Source organism: Rhamphochromis longiceps, linkage group LG22 (assembly GCF_057381845.1).
Source record: "Rhamphochromis longiceps isolate RC_006_pf linkage group LG22, R_longiceps_female_GT1.1, whole genome shotgun sequence".
In the NCBI taxonomy this organism is placed as follows: Eukaryota; Metazoa; Chordata; class Actinopteri; order Cichliformes; family Cichlidae; genus Rhamphochromis; species Rhamphochromis longiceps.
Window position 1 is genome coordinate 4,546,648 of NC_140577.1, and position 12,842 is coordinate 4,559,489.

The window sequence follows — 12,842 nt, forward strand, 5'->3', positions numbered from 1 at the left end:
AGTTGCAGGGCTGGAAAATCCGAGCTAACAAGCCCGTGGTTTTCCTAGGGGATTCAAATCTCAATAGAGTGCCCCCTTTTAGAAATGGAGAAATTGTCACGATTCTGGGTCTCTGACCCAGCGTTTTCAGTTTACATTTTGAGTTCTTAAGTTATCCCTTTAAATTTTGAGTAACAGGATTATCATTTGGTTTTCTCAAGTTTAGTTTAATTATGTTTCTTGCCTTCTTGTCCATGTTGTTAAGTTTGTATTGTTGTGTCTGCGTTCCATGCCGTTTCCTGTTTTATTGTGAAAGTCCCTGCCCTATGTGCAGATTTGCTTCCCCTTGTCTCGTTAGGTCTGATTTGTCCCAGCTGTGTTCCCACCTGTTCCCCCATCTCCTCATTCCCTTTGTTCAGTGTCAGGTCATCTGTTGTTCTCGTCATGTTTCCATGTCTCCAGAGTTTTCCATGTTCAGGTTTTTACCACGTTCAAGGTTTTGGTTCAGCGTTTAGTTTCCACCCCCAGTGTGTATTTGCTTTTTGTTTTGTACCTTTTTATCAGCCTAATTAAATGGCTGGCCTTTTGTTATATTCAAGTTTTCTTCTGTTTGAACCCCTCAAACCAAGAAATATAGTCCCTGTTTTAACTTCTTTTTTTTTTTTTTAGGTATTTTCCAACAAATTGGATACACTCTTTCAGTTGTTTGTGAGATAAAAATGCTAAAAATAAAAAAGGGAATTAGCTGTGAATAAAATTGGATTATCACCTTAATCTGTTTTCCCCAACACTATCGTTCACCATCATATAAACTTGTTAAGCTATAAAGGGGAAATGAATGTGAAATATGATTTAAATGAATTTCATCCTCAGTAGTTAGAATCACTCAGTGTTTAGGGGAAAAGAGGAAATTGAATTCAGAGACTGTACTTTTGCTCAGCATTCACTACAACATACATCCTATCATATGAACATCAAATCAGGATTTTCTCTGTGTGAATCAAAAAGCACTTAAGTTTGACTAACAATAAAGACTGCCAACAGACCAAGCACAGGGAGAGATAAGTACTGACCTCAGCAGTAAAAGGCTCACTCATCAATCATACATACTCAGATAGTCCTCTCTAGATAAAAGAATGATAAACATGTCTACAGCTATAGTATCTGGGTATAATCAGCAAATTTCAGTACAGTGAGACCCAGGAGAAAACTCCCTGTTCAGCCTGTTTTATTTGGACCAGTGACCACAATGCTAAAGATCAATATTTTGGCATTATATTTCTTGAAACATGCCCATTCTGGTACAATAAGTCTCCACAAATGAAATATAAAAAAGCATAAATCTAAAGAAAGTATAATTACATGAATTCACATTTCTCTTACTGACACCTGTGAGTGTTTTGAAATTTCGTGATGAGTATTTCAAGGTTCTGAGGATCAGAAAAGTTGGAGCTGTACTTTAAACCTTCATGCCACAGGTACTGCAGGAAGCCATCTAAATCCCCAGCCTCAGAGGAGGTAGCGTGCGTACGCCTCGCATGCCAAGGCGTTCCTAATGAGGCAGATGGCTTCAACAACTCTCTCCAGCTTGACTATGATTTCACCATGTGGAGGGGGCTCAAAGCTACTTTAATCACAGAACATGACAAGGTCCTGAAGCAGAAATGCTGAGTGTTGTGTAAGCTGGCTGACAATTTGTAAATTCAACATGAGTGTCAGATTTTACTTTGTTTATTGTGTCTTCTGTCCCATCTTCTTTCAATTTTTAATAAGGCGCTCTTCTTTCTCCTTCCCGGTTTCATTAGACTTTCTAATTCTACCTTTCTTCTTAATAATTCCCTCTATCCACCCTCTCTATCTTCTCTCTGTGAGAAATTTATCCCGGCTCCGTGTTTTCTAATTTATTCATTTCTCTTTGGTCCACACAAAGACGTGATATGTAAATTACTTTCTTACGAGTAGGAGGATTTGTATGCGATGTGTGTGCATGTGTTTGCATGTCTGTGTGTGTGTACTTATGGTCTTGTATGCACATGAACGTGCACTTATTAAAAATGGGATTCAGGCAATTAAGATGCAGTTTGAAAATTTGAAAATGGAATCCAGTGCCTTTTGATTTTAGAGCTTGCACACCGCTCGAGCTGAAATTTCAGAGAGAGGACCAGCTGTCTGGTTTTCACAACATCAGTGGGTCCAAGGACATTTTTACAGTTTGTTTTAGGGACATGAAATAGTTGCATCCATCCGGGGGCCAAAACAAAGTTTCCTCTATGAATATAATGTAAGTGGTTACAGTTACGTTCAGACAGTTGTTAGGTGAACAGACTTTGTCATATAAAAGTGCCAATTAACTTTATAGTACGAGGCATAAATGGATAAATGTCCTCCTAAGTATATAAATAACATTACAAACTGAGATTTGTTTGGGTATTTCTGAGATGCTACAAAAATAAGAGGCAGTTTGAGAATTATGCTGCAAGCGAACTCCATCAATGTCTGTCAATTAACCAATATTGCTGCCTCTTCTTTAATGAAACTCTCTATTTCCCCTCCAGCTAATGTCAGGACTGATGAATTTGATTTCCGATGAAGTGGTCATGTCCCTGACAGATTGGCGCTGATGCTTTTTTGTAATACTCGGCCAAGACAAGATACGGTCTCAGATGTGGATCTAGTTCAGACTCGGGCGAAAATGTACTGGCATACGTTTTGAATAAAACATGAAGCAAGCTTGATTTGTCTTATCTTGTAAGACAACACGTGCACTTTTTGAAGCTGCGCTTGAGTTGAACAGAGTGGAAAAAATGTATTAGGGATGCTTTGCTTGTATTGATTCACGGTGCCTTTGCATAATTAAAGTCTAAATTCAATAAAGTATTCTGATTCTGATTCTGATAACTTTTCGTTTTCAAGCCTTTGTATCTGGTTTTAACTGATTTTTTCTGCTTTGTCAGTAACAGTTAGAATCACCACTTTTACCTGGATGTAACTTTTTGGTTTATATAACATGCTTAAAACACTTTACATCATCACTGTTGCATACAACCCCAATTCCAAAAAAGCCCGGAAGTGCCGTAAAATGTAAATAAAAACCGAATTCAATGATCTGAAAATCTCAAAGTCATGTTTTATTCACAGCAGTGAATCAAAGACAAATTTGTTGTTTATACAGAGATATTTCAATATCTGATTAAATATATATATATATATATATATATATATATATATATATATATATATATATATATATATATATATATATCAGCTCGTTTTTAGTGTGATGGCAGCAACACATCTCTATATCTGATTGGATATACACAGAGCAACTCAGAGAACCAGAACTTTATAGAAGTAAAAATACCCACAGGTTCAACAATGTTCAAAACTGTGTGGAACAATTCAGAATAATCAAATATAACAGTGAGAAGGCTTTAAATATCATCACACATTCAGAGAATCTGGAGAAATCAGACTAGAAATGAATGCAAACATCAGTATTGGATGTCTATCATCTTCAGGCCTGCAGGTGGCACTGCATCAAAAAAGGACATGATTGTGTCATGGAAGTCACTGCATAAGCTCAAGAAGTGATCTCCATGAAAACAGTTCTCTAAACTATCAACAAATGCAGTTTACAGCTCTACCAGTCGAAGAAGAAGCCATATTTGAACATGATCCAGAAATGCTGCCGTCTCTTCTGTTTCAAAGCTCACTTTAAATGGAATAAGGTGATGTGGAAAACCATTCTGTGGTCAGACAAATTCAAATATAAAATTCTTTTTGGAAGGCACCCTTCAGACGAGAGAGGACAGGCTCCAATCTGTTTTGTTGTTATTTCTCAGTTCAAAAGCCTGCATCTCTGATGGTACAGGGATGCGTTAGTGCCTATAGAGTTGGCAGCTTGTAGATCTGGAAAGACATCATCCGTGCTGAATCGTGCTCCCATCTAGATCACGTGTTTTTCAGGGAAGGCCTCACATATTTCAACAAGAGAATGCTCAATCACGTATCGCATCTATTCCAACAACGTTGGAACAGAACAGCCCAGGTGCTAAACTGGCCTGCCTGCAGTGCAGACCTTTCATCAACTGAAAACATTCAGCCCATCATGAAATGAAAAATACAACAAAGACTCAGGACTGTTGAGCAGCGAGAATCCAATATCAGTCAGAAATGGGACAACATTCCTGTCCCACAAGTCCAGCGGCTGCTTGCAGGCTGTTGTTAAAAGATGAGGAGATGCCACACAGTGGAAAACATGACCATGTGCCAACTTTTTCAAGCTACGTTGCTGCCATCAAATTCAAAATAACCTTCATTTTCAGGATTTACAGGGTTTCAGGATTGGATGTTTTCAGTGTTCTTGTGTGAATGGAGAGGAAGTTTATATTTCCCAGCATTCTGTTTTTATTAAAATTTTACACAATATTTTGCATAAGAGTGTTTCTTGTACAATTAAATATTAATAATAAACCAATGTCCACATTTTAAATTTAACAGACTTAATGTGGCTAATGGTTTTTAAAATGTAGCTTCTATTCCTGTTCTTCCTACTTCTCTGCAGTGTCTGTAGGAGCTGTGTACATGTACCGACCAACCTGTGGAGTGTGTATTGTAAATTTCTTTCTCTATGCTCTTCATTTGTCAGTTTCCTCTACACTCGACCTCAGTGCTTGTGTTACAGCTCAGTGTGTACTTACCCATGTACCTGAATTCCTCTTTGTTCTACTCTGTTTCTCATGCTGTCAAACTTCATTTTGTCGACATCACTCTGGCCCAATCACTTTCTTTCCCACCTTCTGTGAACCAATCAGCCTCTGTCCCATGTTCTTTAAATCTCAGCACTCTTCCGTTATTCTGTCATTTAGTTTCTCATTCATGCAGCCTGCCTTCTCCCCATCTCCACGTCACCCTGGTCAGACACATTGTTGTACAAGCCTCCACCTGCTTCATCTCTGCCACCATGAGTACCTACACTCCAGGGGGTCCTGTCCTATTTCCTACCACTGTTGGACTCGGCTATCTAGCTTTGTCAGAGTCTAATCACCAAATATTTTATTACTCACTCTTCAATAAATCATGCTCAGTTCCTTCAAATTGATCTCTCCTTAATGAAATATCAGATACTTGTCCTTACTGATTCTTTGTACTCTGCTTTTATCTTATAGGTATTGTACTGATTCTGGTTCTATCTCAGGCATCTTACTGTTAAAATGGTATTTTTTCGTCTCACTATCAGAGTCAATTATAATGGAATAATTGGTTTTTTTTCATTACTTATCACTAAATTGTGCTCAAATATTGTTTTGAATTTGCATTATATAACTTAACCTCAAGATGAATTAAAGTATTTGTAGTACAACGGAGATATTTTAGCTTATTGTGCAGTCAGCCTCTTTTATATTTTATAAGCTTGACACATTCAGGAGCAGCATATGCAGCAATTTTTTTCAATTTATTCACTATAAAGATCATTCATATTCAGCCTACTGCGTGCGTGTCAATACATCCATGGTACAAATTATGTGATAGAAATAGACACGAGTCAAGATGCCGGTTTAGCTTACTAGGATGAGCAGGAGACCATATGCTGTATGGCAGCCAGCCCGGGTTCAAATCCGACCTGTGGCCCTTTGTCTTTCCCTCTCTCTTCCTCTGTTTTCCTGTCACTCTTCACTATATTTATTGAAAAAGGACAAAAAAAAAATTAGAAATAGCCTTTCTGTTCCTTTCTTATCAATGAGATAGATAGATATTTCTGTAGTAATATCACATGAAATTGATTGATCGAAACCTTTTACTGACAATTAATCATTTAATGGAATTATAAATCATTCATGATTTTTAATGGAATATATGTGTAGGTGTGAAGTGGGCAATTTTCACCAACCATTATTTTTGTGTTCCAGTAACACTTTGAGTTACTCAGTGACAGTTTTTCATGTTAGAAGTCTAATCGATCACGTAAGCTCAGCTGAAAAATGTTAAAGACGGAGAAATCTGAGCTAGTCTCCGTCTGGAGCACCGGTGTTTTCGGGTCTCAAAATGCTTCTTAAACATATTCATTTGTGACATCACCAACTTTTTTCTTTCTCATCCAGTTAGAGTCAGTTCCTGGATTGCCTTTATTTCTGAGAACAATCATTCTTGAGTTTCAGAACTTTTTTCTGTTTGTTTTGTTTGTTTTTGACCATTTTGAACTATTCAAACCCACAGAGCCAGATGCTCCAGACACTCCAGTAGTCACATTTATTACTTCTTTAATCAGCACAGCATTTTTAGCTGCACCAGTGTTATTCAAAAAGAGTTGTTTGTTTTTTTTTTTTTTTTTTTCTAATGATAAATCAGGCTTTTAACATAATTAACAGTCATCACGTAACATCATGTATCACTGGGGCAAAGGAGTGATGGTTACTGAAAACGGGGCAGCTTTGAAGCTTAAAATCTTTAAATTATTTATGATGAGTGATTCTAGGGATCATTCACAAGCGTGATCAATTCACTACTATATTACTTGAAAACACCCCATAGATACTCAGTGTCCTACTAACAACTGTGTTTACCATTTGACATTACTCTACAGTGAAATGTTAAAAATGCAGGATACAGCTTCAGGGAAGCCACTTTTCCTTATTTTCCCTTTTTCTTAGTCACTCACCGACTTCATGTATATGGCAAAGGTTTCAAATAATGAGGCAGCATCAAAGGTAGCACCCTTTGATCACCTTTTGAATTCCAACACTTGTAATTTTCATCTGGAACATCCCCTCAAGTCCGATTTCTAACTTGAACATGCGGAGTCCCCACGACTTAACAATCCAACAGTAAAGGTAAAAAGTAGGAAAACTGTGAAACTTGTAATCTTTGCTGCTGCTGCTGCTAATGTGTGTGTGCGACTCACTAAATAAGCCATACACAGACTCTATCCATGAGCATGATGCAACAGCAAGCGCATCGCTAAACATATCGTGCTTTTCTTTGCCTGTCCAACTCAACTCAGGAGTGACTTCACTCTCAATTCCAAAATCTGACTTCCAAGGTTAATGGAATCCAGTATAAATACAACAGTCCCATCGATCTAATGTTAAAATCTTCTGTTTGCCATGGGCAGCCAGTCAGAAAAAAGTTATTGTAAATGAGGAGGAGCCTTCAAAGGAGGGGTGACAGTGGATGAAGTGCACCCAGTATAGGCCCAGAATAAGATTAAAGCAACATAATGTTACCCTGTTTTTAAAGCTTCTGTATAAATATCGTTTATTGTGATTATAATTATTGTGAAAATCATATGAACAGGGGCATAATTTCCAGGGGTTTAGGGGGGTCATGACCCTCCAAAAATCAGACCCAACCAATAACCCCCCCCCAATAAAATTATGAATTATCTTGCATAAAATGGCTGTTGATTTTCTTTACTCATTTCAGTTATTACCAACAAAATAGTTGCATGTTTAATCATCTTGAAATTTACCCAGATTTATTTATTTAGACAGAGATCTTGACCCCCCATGTTCAGCACAAAGTCACGCTGATGCATATGAAGCTACTATCAGTCTACAAACACAAATATGGAGTTTGGAGTGAACATAATGACCATTTTAGTCACAGCAGATTTATTTTGAGCTCTGTTCACATATTTATATCCAACTTTGATAAAACTGACTATATTTTCTTCAAAGCAGAGCAGTGAAAGGAAATTCTGCCCGCTTTACTAAGAATAGAGAACAGGTTCTATATGCAGTGTACACTATATTTAAGTCTTATCTGCCTCGTGAGCCTTCTCCATCTCCTGCTGCGTAGTATTATGAGCAACTTAAGTCAGGTCATACAGAGGTTTTATATATCCTCAGAAAATGATGTGACTACTTCATTAGCACCACTTTGATTTAACTGAGTTCGACTTGATTCTTATGGCACTTTTAAATCACAGACTATTATTTTTAGCAAGCTGGGTCCATTTTCCTGCTCAGTGGAACTACAGCATATCCTCATAGCCTCTCTGGGGCTCAAACAGACTCCTTTCAGTCATAAGTTCACCTCTTTAACCTCTGTGCAATTCATCTTTATAAAGTTGTCACAGAGATGAACAAGAAGGAGAGACTGTGCAAGATGACTGAATTCCCCCTGAGGTACGTGTGTCTCAGCCATTTTTCTCCTGCAGTTTCTCTCGGTTCCCGCTCTTGAAAAAAAGCAATACCCAGCACTGTTCTCTTTTCCAGTCTTTTGTCGCCCGCTCCCCTGATGCTGCTGCTCAGGATGTTTATAGACCTGAGGAAATCTGAGGGGATCTGACAGCCATGGGGAGATTCAGGCGAGAGCAACCGAAATGGAGAAGCCTCGACTGGAGAGATGGCTATAATGGAATCACTCACCGCCTCTGTGGAATAATGATCGCAATTAGTGGTGAATAAAGGGGAGATTACTGAAGGAGCGGCTGCTCTTTAGAGGAAGTCTTGTTTTCAGCAGCCTGCTGTCAGTTCAGGGCTCAAACATGTTGTACAAAAAAAGACAATTATTGTGTCATTAAATAGTTTATAAATAGGTCATCTTTCTCTTAACCAAGGCCATCTAGATCAGTTGCTCAGTTTAATGTCTGGTGGTTGTTTTCCTCACATTTCTGACCAGCTGAAAAGAAGCCCAGACAGAGAGTTTTCCATCCACCAACATTAGATCTCGCTGCCTCTCTCGTGTGTTCACTTCCCTTTGATATGAGGCATCAAAAATGGACTACACTGGATTTGGGGGTTTTGAAGTTCACATTTTCAAACAGAATCTTCTTACTGCCACCTGGAGCTGCCAACTTGCAAGCTACTTTTACTGTCTCCTCAAACCACTCCAGGACCCCTATAGACCAATTATTGTCCACTCTGTACAACAAATATATAACTTTGGTTTCAGGAAAAAGTTTTAAAAATGAGAACAAGAGTACGTTCCCTCAATCAGAATACTCACATTAGTGCACATGCTGCAGAACACTTTGCACTATATGCGAGTCGTAGAACATGAGCAGTGCAAGTTGTGCTCTTACTCTGGAGTTTGGTTGTTCCCTCCACGGTTGTATTGGGAGAAAATGCAAACACACCCTCAATAAGCACAAATATTTGACCACAAAGCATGCAGTTAATTTGATATGCTGCTTAGCGATACTGGTGACACTGAAAGCAGAGCCAATAAGAACCCAATGAGACTTGATAAAGAGACAAACTATTATTTTAATAATGGAATTGGAATCACTAAGTTCTTATGAATTTGCATCCTTACTTATAACATATATGTAGATATATTGGTAAAAACACAAATCACTGACAGCACCATCAGCACTGGGAATGTATGCATTCTGCTGCTGGCAGAAGACTTTCTTGTGGTCCAACATCTAAACAAAATAATGTACAAACTCAATTTTTTGAGTGCAATAAGTGCTGGATTATGGTAGTGCACTGCAAAGCTGCAGGTTACGTGCAAGCGTGTGAACACATAATTTTACTAAAAACACTGGAATAAGTTAAGTAGAGACAAATGAAGTTTTGAGTTTGAGTATTTCAATAAGTACTCTATAAAGCATTGGTGTAGGCAGACAGCACTTTATTATTAAGCAGCAAGTCAGAGAAATAAATAAGGTTTAAGGTAGGCTATAGGATGGGAGTGTATTATATAACAATTATACTTTTCTAAGAGTGCATATTCCATTTTTCTTTTTTCTTTTGTTAGTGCTAGACACCATGTGTTACTTATTTTAAACCTTTAAGCAATAAATCATAAACTATCATGACTGTCCTGTTTAAATAAGTGAATAAAAAAATGCCACAAAATGACAATATTTATTATAAAGAAAAAAAGTGAAGTGATGTTATTAGAAAGTGGCAAACATCTATGCAGTGAGGAGACCAGGGCTGAATGAAACTCGCCACATTACAGAAGATCATCATCTTTAAACTTTACCAACCTTACCAAGTCATTGTTATGTAACCTTTATTTTAGGATGTAAAGCTGTCTTTTTCTTTTTTCCTCACTAAAGCTAAATATTCATGTAACATGAATAAATTTGACACTCCAGTGTGATCCTGTTTGCCCACAGCTCTATGTGGATTTACGTGCAGGTATGATGATAAAAGAGAAATGAAAGAGTCTCAGTAATCCTGAAGAGGAAAACATCTTCTGTTTGAGTGGATGATGTAAAGCTGTGTGAATGTAAAGGAACCTTCAGTCACAGCATGAGTCAGTCAGTGGTCAGCTACTGTTAATGGCACTGCTGCTGGGTGTACAGTGTGATATTAGAGATTAAACCCTATAGCTTCCTGTTCCCTACCTCCGAGGCCACCCTTTCTACTCTTAAATGCTATTTTGATTATGCTTCTTAACATTTAGTTTGTCATCATCTCAGGAGGTAGGCGGTGTTTAGCACAGCAGGACTTTTCTCACAATGTCAGGTAAGCTGGCAATGACAAAAGTGATTTAGCAGACAGAGCAGATGAACATTTACTGCACTGTGAAAAAAGCACAAGTTCATTCTCAAACAGGTCCAACATGCCATTTTTGATCAGTATATTTGTACAAGAATGGTATTGGATGGACATATATTTTTATTTTATTATTATTTTTGTTATTTCAGCTTCCTTTGCGGTTTGTGACCCAAACGTGGGACTGGATACTATAGGACAGCAATGTATTCAAACACGAGACCCAGAGTTAGTAAGAACAATTGGCACAAATGAAAACCTTTCCAGTTTTAACTGATCATGAAGTTACAAAATCTGATGTTTAAGCTGCTTTAGGCTGCCTGCAGACAAATCATCATCTTCCATGCAAACTATGGGTAACTGCGGCAACGGGTGAGTGATTAAAGTGATCACAAGGATTTTTTTGGAGTAGCTCCCTCCTTACCGCCAGTTTCACCTAGCAACGGCCCGAAACTTTTAACAACCACTCCCAAGCCATTTGGGGAATACAAATGTTTTATTAGCGACCAGAGCTTGCCAGGATGTTGCAACCAGTATCTAGGCCTGTGTGACTGAGGCTATAGTGTCTGTACATCTTTTAGCCCACTAACACACCAGCTACACTTTTCATGCTGTGTCTGAAATAATCATTGTCTGACCATAAATTTAAAAAAGAAATCTCTGAGCATACTGATGTTACTGCAAAGTAACATCAAGCAACTCTAAGTCTCTAAGTAAGTCGTTGACAGCTTGTAGATTTTGAGTTGTCAGACTTTATCAACGTAACTACATAACATAGCAAAAAATAAATAAAAAATAAAAATCCCACCTTAACCCATATTAGCACTACAGCATTTGGTCTTGACAAGTGTTGGTCTTGCCGCACTGCCCTCGTCTCAGACGTGACAGGAGTGACATTATCTTCTGGTTCTATGACATGTCTTTAAACACATCTCACATTCAATTTTGCTTTATTTATTTTTATGTTTATTTATTTATTTATTTTCACTTCATCACCAGGTAGCTGCAGGCACAGAGTTCAGAGTGAAAAAAGCTGCCTTTGTGAGGAAAATGTCAAATGTGCACAAAAGGATGTCTACGCATGTGGCATATATCGACGTCGTTTCAAATACTGTGTCAAACTGCTTAAAACAAGCACAATTGACAATGTGCTACAACGATAGTGTAGTTTTAGATGCTGATAGCAGTGTAGCTGTCAGAAGCTTTAAGAATCAGAAGCTGCTGCGGTGTGACCTGCTTTCTTTTAAAATGAGACGGCAGTCTGTGCTGGGGTACCACTGAGCTGAATTCAATATAAATTCATCAAGATTCTGCTGAACACATAATGGCCGCAGTAGGATGACGTTTGTGTCAACTTTTATGATATGAGATATGAAAGAGGTATGCACTGAAACACCTAATGCCCTAAATTGAAAGCACAGAATTGTCCTTATTTTTCTGTCAGAATTGATCAGTATGACAGCTCGTACTAGTAATCCAATGGTCTGATCTGTAGTAATCTGTGGCCACAAAGGAATGAGGCTTTTCCTGAGGTAATGCCCTTTTTAATCGATCAGATGTAGACCTAGGCATCTGGGTATTGATTGTTTGGTCAACACTAAAACGTGAGGCACACGTTCATGTTCAGTAAACACAAAATTTAACAGAAATACACACTCAGATATACACACACTCACTGTATATATTAAACTTTATTCATGTGACACACTACAATAATCAACTTTTCTTTTGTCAGCTCATCATTGATCTAATAATATACAGGGTGGGCCATTTATATGGATACACCGTAATAACATGGAAATGGTTGGTGATATTAAAGTCCTGTTTGTGGCTCATTAGTATATGTGAGGGGGCAAACTCCTCAAGATGGGTGGTGACCATGGTGGCCATTTAGAAGTCAGTCATCTTGGATACAACTTTTGTTTTTTTCCATAGGAAGAGGGCCATGTGACACATCAAACTTATTGGTAATGTCACAAGAAAAACAATGGTGTGCTTGGTTTCAACGTAACTTTATTCTTTCATGAGTTATTTACAAGTTTCTCTTTGTTCACAGCCATTGACATGTCGAAGAGGTTAACACGTGAGGAGCGGATCGAAATTGTGTTGATATCTGGTGAACGCAGTAACCGGGTCATTGCAGCAGATTTCAATAGGAAGAATTGTTGGTGATGTAATATCCAACGGTGTATCCATATAAATGGCCCACCCTGTATAGTCTAATGCAGGGGTCTCAAACTCCTGTCCTTGAGGGCCTACTAATTGTATTCAGGTGTGTTGCTACAGGGACACATGGAAAAGGACACCGGCCCTTGAGGACTGGAGTTTGAGACCCCTGGTCTAATGTCACATCTTTATTATTTTTTTTAATGTGGTCATAATAAATGAATAAATAATCATCTGCTAAAG